The 22829-nt window shown below is 41.7% G+C and overlaps 1 protein-coding gene across 2 annotated transcripts in view; it reads right to left on the bottom strand.

The window, feature by feature from the left end:
• The window catches only part of LOC147711655 (uncharacterized), a 1672131-nt gene that overhangs the window by 558118 nt on the left and 1091184 nt on the right, over positions 1-22829 (bottom strand). The gene's annotated exons all lie outside the window — the stretch shown is intronic.

Below are 22829 nucleotides of genomic sequence, written 5' to 3'. Positions count from 1 at the left end.
GTTTCACACAAATATATTCATACACAGTTAAAAATACATACATATATCGATTAATAGATACGCAGTTATACAAGATTTAAAAAATATTTTTTACATCCATGTATTAAAATTGTTCAAGACTGTTTCTCTTAAATTTTAAGGATCTAGACTTATTACACAGTGTCGCGTTCTCATATGACAATAGCGTACTGCTCCAATGCCGGCATCAGTATTTCTCCCTGGTATTGTATGTTAAATTTCTGTATTTCTTTGCTTGAATCGTATATCCGTCTGGGAGGAGCCACCGATCTTAATTCCAATATAGGGAATCGCCTATATTTTTTGATACCACTGGACTCGCTGTAGCCGGACACTTGTTGGATAGATCCTCGGCACTATTAAACACAGGGTTGACCTCAGGTTTAATTGCGATCTTATTAAAAATTGTCGGTCTCCCTGCTCCTCCTCAGGCAGCATTTACTATCACTTTTTAATTCTTCTTTAAAAGTTTTGTGGTGAAAACTTGCTGTTTACCTGCATACCTTGTGTTTTGTGCATCGTGTGAAAACCTGAAAATTAAGATAGTAAAAAGTAAGATATGGTATTATTATTTCCTCTGTATTTTAGCCCGCTCACAATATTAGTGGTTGGTTGGTTACCCTTGAGAATAGAGTTATTCACTACTTCAATCTTGGAAGTTTAGATTCTTTTGGACTAGAGTAGCTGTCCATTAGATACATGTGGTAGGGACACTCTAGATTTTTACAGCATCACTTCCCCTGGTCCCTTAATTGTTACCTAAGGGGGCCTCCTGCATTTTTCTTTATTACATGCATATAAGTCACTGCATAAATAAGTACATTTTTATTATAACTATCTACAATTGCTTCACCATTGAATACAAAAATATATATAAAACATAATAAAAACAAATGTATTAACTTAAAGTACAGCAACACTTGAAAGTATGAGTTTATTAAATACAACTTAAATCTGCATAGATTACTTTCCTTATACATATATACCTCCCATGTACTTATGTATCTTATTATTTATCACTTTATGTCCAATTCAGCATCTCCAATGCACTACCCTATATCACACTCTTCACCTCTCTCATTATATCCTTTAGCTCCACTCTCTGACTCATTGTAAACCTTATTCTGCAACTTTCTCCAATGCACTACCCTATTTTTCACCCTATACCTCTCTCAATATATCCTCTAACTCCACTCTTTGATTCATCCCAAACCTCATTCTACTACTATGATCCCCAAAAATACCATTTCTACAATCTTCCCTCCTCTACCTCACCTTGCATCATCTCAAACCACTTTAACTATTCAGATCTCCCAAACATGCCTTTTTTTAAACCCTCCCCTCTAACTCATCCCACTGCACTTCTTCTTTACTCACTTCATACCTCCACCTACTGCTATGATTTCTAGACCCTCTTCCCTTATATCACTCTGCTATCCTTTTCAATCCAACTAACAGACTCCATGTCCACTGCTCGAATTAATTAAAAATGTCCCTATACTAATTTCCCACTAAACTAGTTTGGGTTCCAAAGTAGGGGTAGTAAGTGCTATATAAATGCAAACCCTTCCCTCTTCTTTCACTCTACTATCTTTTTCCAATCCGAATAACAAACTCACAGGTCCACTGCTCAAATTAATTTCATATCTCCCTATATTAATTCACCACAAATCATCTTTTGGTTCAGGAGATGCGTGCTATTCACCGAAAGCACTTCAACGCCTCGTCAGGGAAATTAAGCGTTATACAAATGCAATTACAATTACAATAAATATAATGGTGGGCCCCGGGGATGGGGTCCCTGAAGCCAAAAAGAGCCCCAGGAGGGGTCATATCCTCTCCCCTAATAAAATGCACTGGACCCGGGGATGTAGTCCCTGGAGGCAAAATGGGCTCAGAAAGGGGGTTGTGTGTCGCTTCCCTGTTTATAATATGGCCAGACCCTGGGAGATGGGGTCCCTGTAGCCAAAATTGGGCCGGAGAGGGGGCCGACATGCCTCTCCCCAAAAATATAGTGGTGGGCCCTAGAAGTGGGGGTCCCCTGAGCCAAAAGCGGCCAGAGAGGGCCCGTGCCCCTCCCCCTAAAAAAATGTGTCAGGCCCTGGGGATGTGGTCCCAGAAGAAAATATGGCCTAGGATGGGGCCCATGGGTTGGTTGCCTTTGAAGGGGGTCTCCACAGGGTATTGCTGCAGGCCAGGCCTTGTGGCTAACCCCCACTGCGGACGGCCACAGGCAATGTGCAGCATGGGGTTGACAGCTTGTGGGGGTTGGTCGCAGGTCAGGCCCTGCGGCCAGCCCCGCTGGCCATGCGCAGCATGCGGGTGACTGCTTGTGGGGGTGCTGACTGCAGGCTGTGCTCGGCAGTGGGTGGAATAGTACATGATAATTAAATATTACCTTATGTTGAAACATCCCTAGAAATTCAGTGAAAAAAACAAAGGTTACGGGGATGTTATAGTTAGGCAATAGCATTACAAAACCATAGATATTCACTATAAACAAAGGTTACAGGGACATTATAGTTAGGTTCAGATTTTACAACCACAAAACCATAGAAATTCAGCAGTTAGAGTTATCTCTAGTACCTATACCTTGCCATGCACTGCTAAACACCCACATAATGCATCACTCATAACATCTTCTAAGACATCATTGATAATGTAAGTGCAACATGTGCTTTAAAACTATTTATGAAAAACGGTGCATGGCGGAAGCGCAAGTTATAGTTACCTTAGGGGATGAGATAGTTATTGAGATAATTCCAACTGCTGAATTTCCATGGTTTTGTGTGTGAAATATCTGAACTTATTATAACATTCCTGTAACCTTTGTTTTTGGTGGGGTCCCACAGGGAATCCCACTGACAAAAATGTAAATAAATTAAGCACGGTCTCCCTCACTTTCTTTTGAATCGGCTTCTATGTGGGCAGGTCCCAAGTGCATGTCTATGTAATCAGAGGAGGGGGTACCCATCCTAGAAGCCTTAAAGCCCTGGGAACTGCCACCACTCCGGGGCATACTAATTAAAGTACACAGCCACTCACACACCCACTCACTCACCAATGCAGCTGCTTGCACAACAAGTTACTCACCCATACAGCCTTTCAACAGAGCCACTCACATAACCATACAACTACTTATACACCCATTGATACATCCATATAAGCACTCACACGTCTACTCACTCACCCATACAGCCACTCACCTGTCACTCTCTAATACAGCCACTCCCAAGTCCTCCCAGTTAACTAAACACCCACTTAAATAGCCACTAATGCACCCATATGGTCACTTACATACCCAGCTAACACAGCCACTCACTCACCAATACAGCTGTCACACAGCTACCTAGTCTCCCATACAGCTACTCACACACCCACTTATTCACCCATACAGTTACTCACACACCCACGTATTTACTCATACACCCACTCACACATCCACTCACTTCTAAACAGTCACTCGGATACCCAGTCATATATGGATGCACCCAATCACACAGCCACTCGGATAATATATCTTAAAAATAGTATCACTCAGTAGTAGTACACTAAGTCTACTAATTTAACTTCTGTGGTACCTTAGTAAATGTATTTAACACTGGAAATTCAGAAAACACTCACAATCACTGGATGATGTCATCAGTGATGTCATTTGAGATGTAATGAGTAACATCCTCAGTGATGTCACTGACCATATCAAGAGTGATGTAATATATGAGGTCATAAGCAGTGCATTGCAGGGGAAGTAAGTTATAGTTAGCTCAGGTAACTATAACTGCTGAATTTTACTGGTTTTGTAAGAGTGAAATCTGAGCCTAACTATAACATCCCTGTAACCTTTGGTTTTTTGTCACTTAAATTCAATTTTTAAAGAATTCTGTTTCCCAACTATAGCGTTCCTGTAACCTTTCTTTTTTTCTAGTACATTTCTATGGTTTTTTAAATGTTTTTTCTTACTATAGCTTCCTTAAAACCTCCATTTTTAGTAGTGAAATTCCAAGGTTTTAGAAATTATTATTACTGACTGAAACCTGTAACATTTGCGGGTAAAAGTGTGAGTGTCTGTATATATCAGTGAGTGGGTGTGTGAGTGGCTGTATTGGTCTGTGAGTGGGTGTTTGAGTGGTATTGTAGGTATGTGAGTGGATGTGAGTGGTTGTATGGGTCATTGAGTAGGTATATGAGTAGCTGTATGGGTCTGTGAGTAACTGTATGAGTGGCTGTTAGGGTCCGTGTGTGGGTGTGTAAGTAGCTGCCTAGGTCAGTGACTGGGTATGTAAATGGCTATATGGGGTTGTGAGTGGGTACATGAGTAGTTGTGTGGATGTGTGACTGGTTTTGTGAGTGGGTGTATGGATCTGAGAGTTGATGTGGGATTAGCTGCATGGGTCTGTGAGTTGGTGTGGGGTTGACTGTATCAGTCTGTGAATGGGTGCATGAGTGGCTTATGGATCTGTAGATAGATGTGGTAGAGGCTATATGGATCTGAAAGCGGGTGTGAGTGCCTGTATTGGTGTGTTAGTGAGTGTATCAATAGTTTTCTGGGTATGTGAGCGGACTTCTGAAGGGCAGTATGGGCCTGTGAGTGGGTATGTGAGTAGTCAGTCAGTCAAAATACTTTATTCGATAATTCAATATCATAAAAAGACAATGATGAACAAAATACAATCAATTACACTCACATATTTTAAATATATTAAAAAATACAGCCAAATTTAAAAAAACATAAAAAATTCAAAAGCATTAAAAATGATCAGTTCACAGAGAGGTAACTGTTATGATAGGTCACTTATTTAAAAAAGACAATATGTACAAAAAAGTGCATTTTTTATATGAGTACATTTAAGCACGAAGTTTCATTATCTTATTTCTCTCCCTCGCTGCCCCTACCAAAAAACTAGCGACATGAGAAATAACCCTCGGGCTGTCTAGTAGTTGCAGGTATAGGAGTGCAGGCCTCACTTGAATGAAGCCTGCCTCCCTAAGGATAGGCACAAGAAACCTCCTCCTTGCGGCTAAATAGTGGCCACAGAACATTACAAAATGCATAGTGTCCTGCATTGAAAAATTATCGCAGGAACACGGCGGTGCCTGATCAGGAGTATTCCATTCCGTGAATTGACCCAATGTTAGATAAATCAAATTGAAACGAAAACGCGTTAAAAGAAACCTATGATAAGGTCGATTCACTAAAACCAAGTAAAGTTCAGGAGGATTAGCAACCATAATAAAAGATCTAACAGTACTTTTTCTGAGCTCCCTTTCCTCCCTTTCCAGAGACAGCATTTGTAACATAATCTCCTTCGTAAATGCTATGTCCCTACGAATTATACTTTCCGGGGAGTGAAGGAGCTCAGGTCTTCCAATTTTCTGAAAACCCTGTTTGACATAGGACAACCACTTAATTTTATTTTGGTTGTCTAAACTAAGACAATCCCTAAGAATGGCATGATTCAGGGAGAGTTCATCCTTTAACCAAGTCTTCAGCCAAGTTATTAATGGGGCTACCTTCAACGTATCTGTGATAAAACCAACACCCAACTCTGAATGCACTGAAAATGAAGGGGTTGACTGCGGCACCAACAAAATTGATCTCATAAATTTGTTTTCGGTGATTTGCAAGCAGTCCGTGGTACTATATCCCCATAGTGGGCAGCCATACGTGGCAACTGCCAAATACTTAGCTTTGTAGATGTTTAACAGAGCTGATACGGGCCTAGCCCCAAGTTTTTTGCTAAAAGACATGACTGCCATAGAGGTTCTAGCAAAAGCAATATTTCTTGCTTTAATCTGTGGACCCCATTTCCCCCTCTCCTCGAAGATAATACCCAAGTACGGAAAGGTGGGGACTCTGCTCAGTTCCTCATTACAATAGAAAAAAGTTTTTATATTTTTCTTTCGAGAACCTCTCCCAACTATCATTATTTGTGATTTTTTTACATTTATTTTAAGGTCTAGGGAATTAATAAAATGACCGAATGCGTCCAGAAATCGTTGAAGCCCCACCTTGGTTCGTGACAGAAGCACAGCATCATCCGCATACAGGAGAACCGGTATACCCAGGTCTCCTATATGCGGTATGTCTGCCATGGCCCCCCTGAGTGCAGGTTCAAGAGCATTTATATAAACTGTAAACAAAAGAGGGGCCATGATGCATTCCTGTCTAACACCCCTTTCCGGGTGGAAATGGCTGGAACAGCGTCCCGCTGAATTTACTCTAACAGAGGCTCGCAGGCCAGTGTGTAAGTCTGCCAAGAAATTTACCAAGACTGGATCAAGACCCAATCCGATTAAAATCTTCCATAATTTTGATCGGTTCACAAGGTCGAAAGCCGACGAAAGGTCCATAAACCCCATATATAGTTTCCCATCCTTAGCAACGGTATATTTGTCCACTAACAATTGTAAGTTAAGACACTGATCCACAGTGCTTCTTTTGGATCTGAAACCGTATTGAACATTTGACAGAATCCCTTTCTTTTATAGTTATGTGATTGGTTGTGTGAGTGGCTTTATGGGTATGTGAGTAGGTGTGTAAGTGTTTGTGGATGTGTTAGTGACTATGGCTGTGTGGGTCTGTGAGCATATGTGAGAGTAGATGAATGGGTGTCTGAGGCTCTTTGTGGGTGTGTCAGTATCTGTGTGAGTGACTTGGCCACATAGGAACTGCACCAGCAACTTAATCCAACAAGATTCTACAGTTTTGCACAAAATAGCTACCTGAGTGGGGTACTTTCTACCGGGTTATTACCATGTGCTACCACTTTGGGTAAATGTCCAGTAAGTATTCTACACTACAGCTGTGTAATGAAGCATGAGGAAATGTCACCAGTGACCTTGGATTTGTCTTAGCAATTTGATTGCTACTGTTGCGTCTTTATCCAGAAATATGTGATAACATAAATCCTCTTTTAGAGAAGTTAACAAGTGGTAAATCTCCACCAAACAGGGGTCTTTCTTCCTAACTATATGAAGTAAGTGCTTCTTTATTTGCTGGAGATGTCCTAATATTCCTCAACATCAACTAGGCCTCACCAAAATATGTGGGAAATGAGCTGGGGGGGTTCTTGATGAGCTGTCCATCATCCTGGCAAAAGGCAGGAAGACATTTGCATACTACTTAGGTGGGCTGGGCCAAACTGTAAAGTTTCCGAGATTTGTACATTTGAAAACTCATACCAATTTAAAGGGAGAACCAAGGACTCTGCTCTCACCAGTTAAGGACAAGACAGGACCCACTCTTCACAGTACCTACAGATTGCCTCCAATAGAGCAACAATGCATTTACCTCCATGAAGCATTTCAGATCCTCTTTCAAAAGGGAACTGCAGAGAAAGCACACTTTCTTTGCCTTCCCCAACTCAGGAGTTAGAATCATTTGTATCCAGGTCCCAGCTGAAATACAATGGGGGAAGGGTGCTGTGTGGCCCCCTCTCCTGGGCCAATTTGGCCCTGGGGATCTCATCCACTTCTCCCTGAGTACCTTGGAGCCCACCCAGGGCACCCAGTGTTTTATTGGACTGTGGGGGGCAGCCTTAAGGCCCCTGCAGTCCCAACCAGCTTCCTGCATTTTGCGGGAGCAAGCATTGCTTTCACACACAGGGAGCTTCTAGAAATGCAGTTCCCTGCGTGTGAGAGCAATCTTTCACTTCTTTCCCTGCAGTCAGGTAACAAGAATAAAACTCGCTTTCCAGCAAGCAGAAGCGATTTGCCAGCTCCCACTTTCTGGAAGCAGAGTGTTTAATTTTTGCTTGGCAGGAGCCGGGACAGCTCCAACCAAGCAAACGCAAACTGCTATCTCCTGAGGGTGGGTCATTTCGCTTGATAGTGGACAGGGAAACAGATATGCTCTGCTTTCAGCAAGCTAGAGCATTTTCTGCTCTCACTTGCTGAAAACAGAGTGTTTGCTATGGCTTGGCAGGAGCGGTGCTTCTGTCAATGCAGAGCAAACCGCAATGTCCCAGGTGTGGGCACCTGGGGACACTGCTGGAGCTGGCCCTGGTGGGTGGCAGTCCCCAGTGCCATCAAGGGCTCCAGGCAAGGGGTGCATGTCCCCACTCCTATGTTAAATTTAACCCATGGGAGGTAGTGATCCCCGAGGCCGAGGGGCAGCAACTGACCCCCATCATTGTTGTGTTTGTGACCCGGGGAGGTGGCGGTCTCAGTGCTGCGGAGGGCCAAGCGGGCCTACATAATCTTATTGTTTGCTGCCCAGGGGATGTGGCAGTCCCTGGGGATTGTTATAAGCCTAACTGGGGCCCCAGGTGCCCCCCTTCTTCATGCCCCCAAGATTTGGTCAAACCAGGAATTTAAAAAAAAAGGCTTGCATCTTTTTTTTTGCAGTGGATTTGCAGAACCACCTGTGAGTCCATGGCAAATTGTTTTAAAAAAAACTTTTTACCTCTGGCGGGGTCCCTGAGCGACCTCCAACGATATCTGGGGTGTCAGGATATTCCTACCCTGCCCTCTTTTCTTTGTTTATTACTTTTTTCTGGGACTCAGCTTCGAGCTGAGTCCCAAGATGGCTGCCAACACTTCCTGGTTGAAGTGATAGCAGCCAATCAAATTTAGTGTGATCCATGAGTACGCTTCAAGGACTCGCGTCCCCAGATATCTATATTTTTTAAGTTAGATATCTCAAAAACTACTGAACAGATTTACAACAAATCACAAAAAACACACTTTCTGGACCAACATTTAGCTTTCTGCTAAATTTAGAGTAATTCCTTTCAGCAGTTCCGACTATAAGTATTTTCAAACAATGAAAATCCCCATAGACTTAACATGGGAAAGTGTGTTTTGGGATCCCCTTTTTTATCTCATTCCTCTGCGTGATATATCACCCTAAAAGTTTCAACACAACAGCTCAATCAAAAAGGGGAAGTTATGTGAAAATTTCGTGGAGATTAATAAAGCGGTGCCAAAGTTAATGGGGGAAAAAAACGCTTTTCCTAAGGTAAATGTGGTCATAACTATAACTACCTACTGACAACAGCCAGTAGGTAAAATATATATATACATATATGTATGTATATATGTATGTATATATATATATATATATATATATATATATATATATATATATATATATATATATATATATATATATATATATATATATATATATATATATATATATATATATTCACAGAAAAAACCATAGGTTATAGACCATATATAGTTAGGAATTTGCATTTACAAAACCTTGAAAATTCACTGAAAAAACCATAGGTTATAGACCATATATAGTTAGGGATTAGCATTTAAAAAACCTTATTTTATTTGCACAAAACCATTGAAATTCCATATATAGTTAGTTGCACTAACTATATATCGCGGACCCGCAATCCACTGCTAATGATGTCACATATTACATCATTCATGACATGGTCAGTGACATCACTGATGACATCACTGATGACATCTCAAATGACATCACTGATGACATCACTGATGACATCTCAAATGACATCACTGATGACATCACTGACATCTCATTTGACATTACTGATTACATCACTGATGATATCATTTATGTGATAATACATCTTCAGACTCTAATATAACCTTTGATACACTCAGTGTAAACAGGCACTCACAGACTGTCACACATCCATGGAGTTACTCACACACCTATTCAGTCATGCAAAGAATCAATCACATCTCCATTTCCTTAACTATACAGTTATACACACCTTACTTATTCAAACATATACTAACACATATTTACTCTCTTATACAATCCTTGATACAAGTTCACAATGATTCATACAGCCACTCTCACATTCACTGACTCTTATGTTCAGTTATTTATATATGTCAACTCTCACATGGAGTGTGTTTTACATATGTACTTACTTTGACATGTAGAACTGAGATATCCATTCACTCACCAATATACTTATGCACACAGTCAACTGTCCATACAGCTGTTTCTACATGCACTTTTGAACCCATACACCTAGGGAATCAACCGCTCACACATCTATGCACAGAGTTATACACCTCCCAGCCACCCACACACACACTCAGTCTCCCATACAAATACTTGGGCAACCATTCAATAACCCATATAGTTACTGATATAGCTACTGATTTAAACATGCAGCAGTTTACAGAAGAACATAAATATTGATTGCCAAATTAAGACACTTTAATCACTAACCCATGCACTCAGTGAGACACATTTAATTATTCTCTCATACAGTCAGTCATGCACCTACTAAATCCTTCATCCAGACACTTATACATCCACTCATTCTTCAATATGTAAGACATATTTTAACTTTACAGAAACATACAGTCACTGGGTGTTGTCATCAGTGATGTCATCAGTGATGTCATTTGAGATGTCATCAGTGATGTCATCAGTGATGTCACTGACCATGTCATGAATGATGTAATATGTGACATCATTAGCAGTGGATTGCGGGTCCGTGATATATAGTTAGTGCAACTAACTATATATGGAATTTCAATGGTTTTGTGCAAATAAAATAAGGTTTTTTAAATGCTAATCCCTAACTATATATGGTCTATAACCTATGGTTTTTTCAGTGAATTTTCAAGGTTTTGTAAATGCAAATTCCTAACTATATATGGTCTATAACCTATGGTTTTTTCTGTGAATTTCATTGGTTTTTTAAAAGCTAATATCTATAGCTGTAAAATATATTCTTTATTAAGTGACGTATCACGTAGCCCGTGAGACGCCTCATGATGCATCGCATAACCGTGACGTATCGTCTCTGCAGCGCAAACCAAACCCAAAACGTAAGCGCGCCAGAACACGCTTAAAGATATATATATATTTTTTAACCTTAATTAGACAAAATCCACACGTGCACATATCACAAACGTTCAAAAAACACAATATGTCGGACTCCCGTTACGCTGCCGGTTAGCTGCCCGGTTAACGTACCAGGAAGCACCTTTACCGCGAAAATCGCAAATTTTTTTTTTTCACCCCCCAGGGAACTTTAATAGCCCCCTCATCAATCCTAGGGGTTCAGGAGGGGTCTGCCTTACCCCTTTCATTCATTTACACCTTTTTTTTTTCCACCTCTTGTCTCTCGATCCCACAGAGAGACAAGATGGCGGCCGCTCCAGACTGTTTACAATGATAACAGCCAATCAGCTTCTACTCAGACTCCCGTTACACTGCCGATTAGCTTCCCGGTAGCTGCCCGGTTAGCTGCCCAGTTCGCGTACCAAGACGCGTCTCTACGGCGAAAAAATCGGATTTTTTTGTTTGTTTTTTTTTGGCCCCACGTGGTTTTATAATATCCCCCTCATAAATCCTAGGGGGTCAGAAGGGGTCTACCTTGCCCTCTTTCCTTCATTTCCCCCTTTGTTTTGGCCTCCTCTTGTCTCTCGATCCTACCGAGAGACAAGATGGCGGCCGCTCCGGACTGTTTACAATATTGACAGCCAATCAGCTACTCCTCAGACTCCCGTTACACTGCCGGTTAGCTTCCCGGTAGCTGCCCGGTTAGCTGCCCAGTTCGCGTACCAAGACGCGTCTCTACGGCGAAAAAATCGGATTTTTTTGTTTGTTTTTTTTTGGCCCCACGTGGCTTTATAATATTCCCCTCATAAATCCTAGGGGGTCAGAAGGGGTCTACCTTGCCCTCTTTCCTTCATTTCCCCCTTTGTTTTGGCCTCCTCTTGTCTCTCGATCCTACCGAGAGACAAGATGGCGGCCGCTCCGGACTGTTTACAATATTGACAGCCAATCAGCTACTCCTCAGACTCCCGTTACACTGCCGGTTAGCTTCCCGGTTAGCTGCCCGGTTAGCTGCCCGGTTCGCGTACCAAGACGCGTCTCTACGGCGAAAAAATCGGATTTTTTTTTTTTTTTTTTTGGGTTACACTGCCGGTTAGCTTCCCGGTTAGCTGCCCGGTTAGCTGCCCGGTTCGCGAACCAAGACGCGTCTCTACGGCGAAAAAATCGGATTTTTTTTTTTTTTTTTGGGGTTACACTGACGATTAGCTTCCCGGTTAGCTGCCCGGTTAGCTGCCCGGTTCGCGAACCAAGACGCGTCTCTACGGCGAAAAAATCGGATTTTTTTTTTTTTTTTTTTGGGGCCCGGCGTGGCTCTATAATATCCCCCTCATCAATCCTAGGGGGTCAGGAGGGGTCTACCTTGCCCCCTTTCCTTCATTTCCCCCTTTGTTTTGGCCTCCTCTTGTCTCTCGATCCTACCGAGAGACAAGATGGCGGCCGCACCGGACTGTTTAGAATGTTGACAGACACCGGAGAGCCAATCAGCTTCGCTTTGCAAAGTTCCGATACGCGAAAAGTTCGCGAACCGGAGCGCTGCCCGGAGCGCTGTTACAGATATATATCTTGATTTAAACGTTAATTTCTCAAAATCCACTGAAGCACATATATTGAGACCTAGCAAAGGCACATCGGGCTAACAGTCCCTACAATTTTGCCAAGTTTCGTGGAAATCCATTCAGCCGTTCGGGCTAAAAGTGAGTCCAACCGCCCTATGGAAATTAACATGGGAAAAACGTGTTTTGGGACCCCCCTTTTTTCTCGGCCCCCCCTTGACGAACCCCCCCCAAATTTTCAGGAGCTGCTCAGAAACAAAATGTGCCATTTTCCTGAAAATTTCAGCCGATTCCGTCCACAAACGCCAAAGTTATTAGACATAGAATTTTCAAAAGTCCCATAGGAAAAAAATCCTAACTATATATACCTACTGGCTATCGCCAGTAGGTAATATATATATATATATATATATATATATATATATATATATATATATATATATATATATATATATATATATACACTAAACAAAGTGTCCCTCTTTAAAATACACACTGGAGCACACTGGGATTGCAAAGCTTTTAATGCAAACAGCATGACACGTTTCGTCTTGCGACTTCCTCAGACGCTGTGTGCACAGGTTAAAAACTTCTCATTGTCAAAGTTTTAAATGTCAGCCATGCTCCACCCCTTCTGGCCATAGTGAAGAGGGACTGTTTACATGTTCCTCCCCCTTCTCAATCACTCTGCTTGAGGCTGCCATCTTTTAGTGTGTTTGTTGGGCGTTGACATTCGTGCCATTCACCAGGTTCGTGGCTAAATTCCACTTGAGTTGTCTTCCAATGTTCCGGGTTTCAACACACTGGCGCTGCCAGGGGTAAGTTGTGGAGCTTGTTGGTCCGCTTTATCCCCATTTCGCCAGCCGCTGATTTCGGATCCCGTTTTCATGTAGACGATGCCGGTCATCGGTGCTATGTGTGTGAGTCACAAGCCAGATAACGGGATTCCTTTTCATTGGCGGTTCTCGCAGGCTTTTTATCCGCAGATGCCTTAACAAACGCCGCTTTCCTGCTGAACTACTTTAGGCGGGTGCATCCTTCGTGCAAGCGGCAATGCACATGTAAATATCACTAAACAAAGTGTCCCTCTTTAAAAGACACACTGGAGCACACTGGGATTGCAAAGCTTTTAATGCAAACAGCATGACGCGTTTCGTCTTGCGACTTCCTCAGACGCTGTGTGCACAGGTTAAAAACTTCTCGTTGTCAAAGTTTTAAATGTCAGCCATGCTCCACCCCTTCTGGCCATAGTGAAGAGGGACTGTTTACATGTTCCTCCCCCTTCTCAATCACTCTGCTTGTGGCTGCCATCTTTTAGTGTGTTTGTTGGGCGTTGACATTCGTGCCATTCACCAGGTTCGTGGCTAAATTCCACTTGAGTTGTCTTCCAATGTTCCGGGTTTCAACACACTGGCGCTGCCAGGGGTAAGTTGTGGAGCTTGTTGGTCCGCTTTATCCCCATTTCGCCAGCCGCTGATTTCGGATCCCGTTTTCATGTAGACGATGCCGGTCATCGGTGCTACCTGTGTTAGTCACAAGCCAGATAACGGGATTCCTTTTCATTGGCGGTTCTCGCAGGCTTTTTATCCGCAGATGCCTTAACAAACGCCGCTTTCCTGCTGAACTACTTTAGGCGGGTGCATCCTTCGTGCAAGCGGCAATGCACGTGTAAATATCACTAAACAAAGTGTCCCTCTTTAAAAGACACACTGGAGCACACTGGGATTGCAAAGCTTTTAATGCAAACATCATGACACGTTTCGTCTTGCGACTTCCTCAGACGCTGTGTGCACAGGTTAAAAACTTCTCGTTGTCAAAGTTTTAAATATCAGCCATGCTCCACCCCTTCTGGCCATAGTGAAGAGGGACTGTTTACATGTTCCTCCTCCTTCTCAATCACTCTGCTTGTGGCTGCCATCTTTTAGTGTGTTTGTTGGGCGTTGACATTCGTGCCATTCACCAGGTTCGTGGCTAAATTCCACTTGAGTTGTCTTCCAATGTTCCGGGTTTCAACACACTGGCGCTGCCAGGGGTAAGTTGTGGAGCTTGTTGGTCCGCTTTATCCCCATTTCGCCAGCCGCTGATTTCGGATCCCGTTTTCATGTAGATGATGCCGGTCATCGGTGCTACCTGTGTTAGTCACAAGCCAGATAACGGGATTCCTTTTCATTGGCGGTTCTCGCAGGCTTTTTATCCGCAGATGCCTTATATTTATATATATATATATATATATATATATATATATTACAAACAAGGTATTTTCCTTCTGTAACATATTATCTGGTAGAGACGCAGTCTAGCCGCAGATTCCTTAACTTTTGAATTTTCCACAGGTGTCAGACTTGATCCGGATATTTTTCAGCAGTACCTCTGCGCACCATGGGAGAGTGCAGTATGGCTTCTTGATGACGTCAACTCCAGTTGTGATGTCAGTGGAGCCATATAAGTACCCTTTGGCGTGCTGACGTCAGTTTATTTCGTGAAACCTACTGCGCCAGAATGCAGAGCCTCTATAGAAACTGGCTGTGGAAACAGTGTGCCAAAAAAGATAAAAATATCTTTAAAACATAAATAGAGGCTCATAAGTCAAGACCAAAAGGAATGATGAGGCATTCATTAACAAAAGGTAGGCAAAACCAAGTCAAGAATAAGGAAGAAAGACCCAATGGTCTGCAGATTCACTCAACTACGTGAATGAAACTGTGATTACTGGAATATAAAATCAGTACTGAAAAGGGGTATAACCATTACACTACAACACGTACACAGAGCAGGGAGAATGGGCAGGGTGTTAAGGAGTCTGCGGCCAGACTGTGTCTTTACCACATAATACAACAATGAAGGATAGTAACTTGTTCATCTGATAGAGACATCCAGCCGCAGATTCCTGAAATTCTGAATTAAATACCACAGCTATATCCACTCCTCAAAAAGAACCAGCTGGTCAGAATTGACAAAAGACCAGGCATGCGTAGAAATGTGATGCTCCTTATGAAAACCATGGAATAGACCCCAGATAATGTGAATAAGAAACAAACCCTGGAGGCACAGAAAAAAGAACCAAAACCTCAAGGGAAACAAGATAAACTGTGCCAGCAGATATTTGACAACAGCCAGACAGTAGCATTTAACCCCCAAAAGGTGCGTGAGTCCTTGAACTAGAAGGGTCAAAGGCAAATCACGTGCCATGTAACCGGCATTCTCTAAATCAGTAAAGCTATATCAGAAGGAAACCTAACCTAATAACTTGGGAATAGAAGGGCTTCCAGACTCATTCTCGTTAGAACCAAGATGAATAACCCATCCTTTGCAAAGTTGGGATGACCAACCCAAGTATCAAGGTAGATGAACATCTAGTTCATTTTTGCAACAGGAACATATTTTAGCCAACTGACCAAGGTACAACATAATCTATAATGCCCTTAGAAATGTAAAGATGGCAAGTAAGAGATATGAAGCTGTCATAAAATGTGAACAATTATGTCAAGCTCTATACAACTGTGTTCCACGCATAGATATAGATCAGAATTCTAAATCACAGAGAAGAGAAATGCAAATAACACCTTCCAATAAAAAAACGTTTTATTTTTAAATAGAATGAATACTCTCTTTATTACATGTAGTAGAGTCATAACATAGCATATGTAAAAACAGATGCAACACCTTTATATATACCCTGGATACAAATGCTGATAAACAGAACCGAAAAATCAGCCCCAAATAATATCTTTCTATATTGCTAAAAGAGAGATATTACACCTTCAATGACTTGGCATTAAGATAATGCTGCATGTCAAAAGTATCTTAACAAGTGACAGCTTGCCATCAGCAAGCACCTACAACAGCACTTCACATCGGAGGTCAGAATTAATAAAAGAAACCATGTACCTGGAATTACCCAAAAAGAGAACCCAGTTGGAACAATTATCCACAAGACATATGAGCCAACATCCAACCTGACTGTAAGGTAGACAAGGCCCCCTATAGGCATATTTAGTTTTATAAGGACATTAAGCATCAGATAATACCCTCATTCTATGATCCCTTAAAAGATTGTACATTACAGAAAAAGACAAATGGTTAAAAGAGAAAGGGAAATGTTCCCAGGGAGACAGAGAACAGCCAACCTCCAGGTAGGAAATGTATGGCTATCAATAGGGCGAGTACCAAAGGATATGGAAAAAATTCCAGGAAGTCCCTAAATTGAAGAAGGATCAAACCTGAACCTTCTTTTCTTAAAGAATAGAAATCTCAGAAACAGAGCTCCTGGGACAACCATGTTCCAAAATCTGTACAAAAGCATTAACATCACCTCCAGAAACAGAGGAAACAAAGACTATAAGCATTCAGAAGAATACACATCAGCCCTGAGCTTGCCAGACGTAACACCCTGCAGCAAAGAGGTGCACACTTCCCATGGAACAAAATCCCATGTGCATATAAAGAATGTAACACATAGTAAAGCTGTCAGGGTCCCGATGAAAAGTGCACTTATGTCAAGTAGCAAGAAGGACTGCATTGGACAAACCAGAGACCAAATTTACCCTGAAATGGAATATGCAGAGTATTTGCAAAAAACAAGTGTACACTCCAAATACAAAGTCTTACATTTGGCATGAATAATATGTCTCTATAGAAAACACTGCAAGTTAACAGTAATGCACACCTGCAGACCAAACTGCTTTGAAAGAAGCATGTGAAAAGGTAAACTTCCTAACCGGAAGACACTGCACCTGCAAATGACTTTTGGAGCATAAAGCCCAATATCAGAGGATAAAAAACAAAGATTTTACGTCAGGCAACCTTATACTGCTCAAAATATCTACCACTGTATTGAAACAATAACCTCTGCACCCCGCAGTAACAAAGTTGGACCCTTTGAGAAAATATATGTTGAGGGACCACCAATACAGCCTAAGTCCAGGGTCAAAATTAAAGAACAAATAACAGAGAAAGAATAATTAGAATTGTATCACTTCTCCTATCACAGAAACAATGTAATGCTGAATCAGTCTGAGCTCCAAAATGGGTCCCTGAGCCAAATGTAAATTGATGAAAGTGAATGTTTAAAAAAAAAAAGAATTGGAGTGGCGACCTAAGCTCGGCTTTTAGCGCCGCCTCCCCTCCCCAGTGTGAAAACGAAGGGTGCGCAGCTCTCAGCGCGGACCCTAGTGTGAACGCGATGAGTGCGTGGCTCTTAGTGCGGTCGCCTAGTGTGAACGCGGGGTGTGCGACTCCAAGCATGAATAATAAAAATAAAAAATTGTAAAGCTAAGTTATATGTTGGGTTATTGGGTGACTCTAAAAAGAGCCCTTGTTTTTATTGGGAGATTTTTGTAGCTACATGTAAGTGCTAATTCAGAGCCTTAGGTTGTTGAAAAGGACTCCGTTTCCCTCATCTGTGAAGTGGACAACATCACTCTCATAGATGCCACCCATATTGAAACTCAGATTGTTGTTGTGTATGGAACCCATCCTATAGTCTCTGAGATAAGCAGAAACAGCTTTATTGACATTTTTTCTAGCTTTCTCTATTTGTGGACATAATTGATTGGACCACTTCCATTTCTGTCTGTGGCATATGTTAGAGTATACAAGGACAGTTTTGGGGAAAAGCAACATCAATTCTGCAAAGGTGTCCTTCATTATCATTTCCAGTCCTACCACAGTCAATGTGCCTAGGTCATTGCCACCACAGTAGACAATCATGAGGTCAGGAGGTTGGAGATGTAAAAAGGTTTTAACCAAAGGCATCAATTGGTGCCACTTTAATCCTCTTTGTTCAATCCATTTAATGTTCACATTTGGTAAAGCTAGATCGTTGTCAATACCTCTGTGTTCAGCATACCTTTTGCACCAGAAAACATAGCTGTTTCCCAAATTCCACACTCTACGCATCTTCTAGGGAAGTCTGGATGCACTGAAAAGATGTTTGTAGCTGAAGAAGGCAGTTGGTAGAATAAGAGGTATCTAAAATGGTGTATAAGATGCAGTTTTTGAAAAAGAAGAGGAATGATTGGTTGTTTAAAGACATTGTACATTGAAAAATAGGGTGCATGTTTCTGTCTTTAAATAGTATGTTTCTTATTGGTTAGTAAAAAATGTTTGAAAGGTACAGTAGATAGAATAAGTTCATATTTTGTAAATGTAACCACACCTGCTATTTGCAACATTGTGTGGTAAACTTGAAAATATGCTGAACTTGTGACCTGTGAGTTCAGTTGAGTGTTCCATGAACTGTTACTATGGAAACAAGTATTAAGCAGAATGGGGGTAGGTTTGAAAGTTAACTGTGGCATTAAAATGTGAATTTGTTATAAATATTAAAGTAATATGTTATTGCAGTGAGATTTTCCAAGTTAGTGCTATGTTTAGAAGTGGTGTGTTAATAAACAAAGTGGTAAAATTATTTGTAATATATTTTTTGAAATCCCGTATGGATTCACGGTGCCATTGCTTTTGGTGCACGGTGGAGTTGCGACTTCAAAAAATTCCAGAAGCAGTTTGGGTTCTGTTAGAAAGTAGTTGGCAAGGTTTGATATGTGTGTCCAATAGAAATGTGTTTTAGAATTTGAGGTAGCAATGTGATTTGTTATTTACATGTATATGTGTGGAGAAAGAGAGGGAAACGTTGCCATTTCTGGCTTTGCTTTGCTGAGAGAAGTCTTATACATATTGATTGTGTGCATAACAAAATCTTTTCTGAGTTTCTGATTCTTCATAATCTACAAATCAATTTGAAAGGTGAGTTATAAATTTGTGAGGTGAGGTGTATTATGTGTTGGCTTTATGTTTAAAGGTAAAATATAAATCATGACATTTGACGTATATTATTAAATGTAGAAATGTTTATGACAATTTGTTGTAATGTATTTAAATGTTGTTTAATATAGATTCTGTATAGTATTATGTGGATATTTGGATATGGATTACTGATGATGGTAGTTTGTTTCAGTGTGTGGATATGTGCATTTATAGTATACCTCATACTTTTAGGTGTTGATTTCAAGTTGGAAGTGTATATGTTGAGTTAAGGTATTAGTAATTAGACTAGTTTTTATAAGTGTTTAGAGAGGTATACTTGAAATATACCACATCATTTTTAGGGTTTGATTTAGATTTGAAGTTTGTTCTGTGAATTTATGAGGTGTACATAGTGTTACGGTATAGACATATCCATGCATGTTTTCAGGAATATGGTGAGACTCATAGCAGAGACATGTGAACAGTTCCTAACTTCTATTTGGCTAGGTGTAACATTATAAGTAGTTGTAAAATGGTAAAGCTGCAGCACAAAAGTGAGGTTTGAGATTTGTTTGTAGAGATATTATCACTCAGGCACTTTGTATGTACTCCTGCAATCTCCCAGACATTACCCTAGCACTCATGGAATCACTAGGCATTACGTATGTAATCCCCCAGACATACTTCTACAGTCATAGATACATCAATGCATTAGCTATACACTGGTTCAATCACTCAGGCACTATCCTTGTACTGCTCTAATCACACTGTCAGGATCTAGGCACTCTTCCAGTCATTTAGGCGCTGCTGATGCACTTTCAAAATCATGTAGACCCGTAAAGCTCCTGTACACTAATCCGGTCGCTAGAGTGACAGCTAATGGTCACATATCAGAGGAGATAGCATTGGCGCGGGGCACACGCCAAGGATGCCCCTTGTCGCCGTTGCTGTTTGCGCTGGTACTGGAGCCACTTGCAACGAAATTACTCAAACCCCATTGCTAAAGGGGGTCCGCTGGAAGGAAGGGTGGGAAGACCGTTTCTCATTATATGCAGATGACATGCTGGTATATCTATCAGAGCCGAACAACGGCATACCAGCGCTATTGGATATCTGTAACACCCATGGTAGATTTTCAGGATATACCATTAATTGGTCTAAATCGGTCATGTATCTTCTCAAGAGACCATGACTACTTCTCTTGGCGGAGTGTCCACTACAGATTGCAGATGACTCATTTAAATATTTAGGAATACACATCACTGCCTCCACGACCACTTTCTTCTCCAAAAATGTAGCCCCCCGCTAGAGAGACTTAAACGAGACGTGAAACATTGGGCGTCACTACCCCTCACACTTCCCGTGGGGCAGCGTTGTACAAGATGAAGGCTCTCCCCCAATTTCTGTACGCCCTGGAAAACACACCTGACCTGATCCCACCCCGATATTTCAAGCGGGTGGCTGCACTGGTCTCGGTCCTTCTTTGGGGCACTCGCCGGGCGCGCATAGCCCAGACAAAATTATATGGCAGCTGGTACGATGGAGGGATAGCACTCCCAAACCTCCAGATGTACTACTGGGCTGCGCAGCTCAAAGTCATAAACCAATGGTTACACGCACCTCATGACGATCCAGCATACTGCGCGGACAGGTCCTAATTGGGAACTAACAATATGCTGCGGCGCTCTATGACAGAGGTATAGTCACAAGACTAGTGGGACCTACTAAACACACAGTACTGATATGGTATGCAGCACATGCCAGGCTGGGGTGGAAAGGAGTGATAATGAAAATGACCCCACTCTGCGACTCCAGGGCACTGGGACAGCTGCGACGGTATAAGGGTTTTACAAGGTGGGACAATATAGGTATCTCCACAGTGGCGGATATATGGGACAAGGGAGCGGTGATCCCCTTTCTGCAGTTACAACAACATTATGAACTGTGCCAAAATGAAAAATGTAGATACATGCAAATAAGACACACTTTCCTGGCAGTACTCCCATCAAACACTGAAGTCCCTGAGGCCTCCCCATTAGAGGACAGACTGCTGACGGACCATATGCCACAAAAGGCCCCTCTTTCACATACCGGAAGCTCCTTAACAATTTGCCTGACCCCACGGGTAACTTGAAAGGGAAATGGTTGGAAGAGATGGGAGAAATAGATAAGCCAGAATGGAGAGAGGCCCTAGCATCCCCTAGGGAGGTGGGCATATCGGCACGATTGCGATTGGTGCAACTTAAAATCCTACACAGAATATACTATACTAGGGTAACACTGCACAAAATACAAAGGGCACCACATCCATTCTGCTTAAGAGGCTGCGGGGAGGAGGGAAACTTTTTTCATACAATATGGGACTGCCCAATAATAATGAAGTACTAGAGACAGGTGCTACGCACTATTTTGCAGACAACAGGAATTTCGCTACTGCCAGAACCACAACACTGTCTGCTCAACATATGGGAGCCCAATGATCTCACAAGATACGGACTGATATGGGTCACATTGGGGCTCTTAATTGCTAAGAGAGACATTGCACAGAAATGGGGTGCAGCGGTGGCACCGACGCTGTCCGCTTGGTGCAGAAACATGGACTTGATAATGATTATTGAGCGTACAGTGTACACTGTAAGGAAATGCCCATGAAAATGGAACAAAATATGGGCTCCCTGGAATGCCTTTAGAGGGGACATTTGTGAAACACTGGCGGAATCTGATGGAGATAGTTCAGATGAAGATATGGAGGAGATTTAGACTTAGGAATTACTGTAAGGGGTATAGATACGGGGTGAGTGTGTGCATCATATCCAATTGGACCATTCAGGGCTGTAATACACTTGAGTAAGTAATGTAAGGTTAGTGAATTCTGTATGTATTGCCAGGCTTGTTGAAACTGTAATAAAAATGTTTTTAAATAAAAATCATGTAGACCCTACCTATGCAGTTATGTGCTCACCCAGACACTACATTTGCACTCCTGTAATCACCCTGTCAGGATCTATGCACTACTCCGATCACTTAGGCAGTGCACATGCACCACCTTTAGACTTCTCCAATCACATGTACATTTGTAGTATACCGCATAATTTTAGGTGTTGCTTTCAAACTGGAAGTGCAGTTTGTCAAGTTTAAAGGTGTGCATGGAGTTGTGTTTGAAGTATGTATTTACCTGCATATGTTGAGTTAAGGTATTTCTGATTAGACTAGTTTTTATTAGTCTCTAGAGAGGTATAGTTGAAATATGCCACATAATTTTTGGTGTTCGGTTCTAATTTGAAGTTTGTTCTGTGAATTTATTGAGGTGTACATAGTGCTGTGGTACAGAGATATCCATGATTGTTTTAGAAAAATGGAGAGACTTATAGCAGATATATGTGAATGGTTCCTGCTTTGTATTTGGCTAGGTGTAACATTAAAAATAGTTGTAAAATAGTAAAGCAGTAGCACAAACTCATCATGCACTGCTACATTCCCCTAAGCACTAACCTTGCAGTGCAGCCAACACGCTGTCAGTATCCTTGCACTCCTCCAATCACCAATCCAGCACCATGTAGTTATTCAATCACTCTGACAATACCCAATCTATATATATAAAAACGAAAGTATGTCTGTCTGTTTGTCCTTTATGCATTACTACACCATTCATCCGATCGCCATGAAACTTTGGGAAGTTGTTGAGTACACTCACGCAAAGGTTTCTTTCTTTTTAAATCGGCCCC

The sequence above is a fragment of the Lissotriton vulgaris genome, chromosome 5 (assembly GCF_964263255.1).
Source record: "Lissotriton vulgaris chromosome 5, aLisVul1.2, whole genome shotgun sequence".
NCBI lineage: Eukaryota > Metazoa > Chordata > Amphibia > Caudata > Salamandridae > Lissotriton > Lissotriton vulgaris.
Note: the sequence above shows the minus strand (reverse complement) of the source record. Positions and strands in the feature narration are given on the sequence as shown.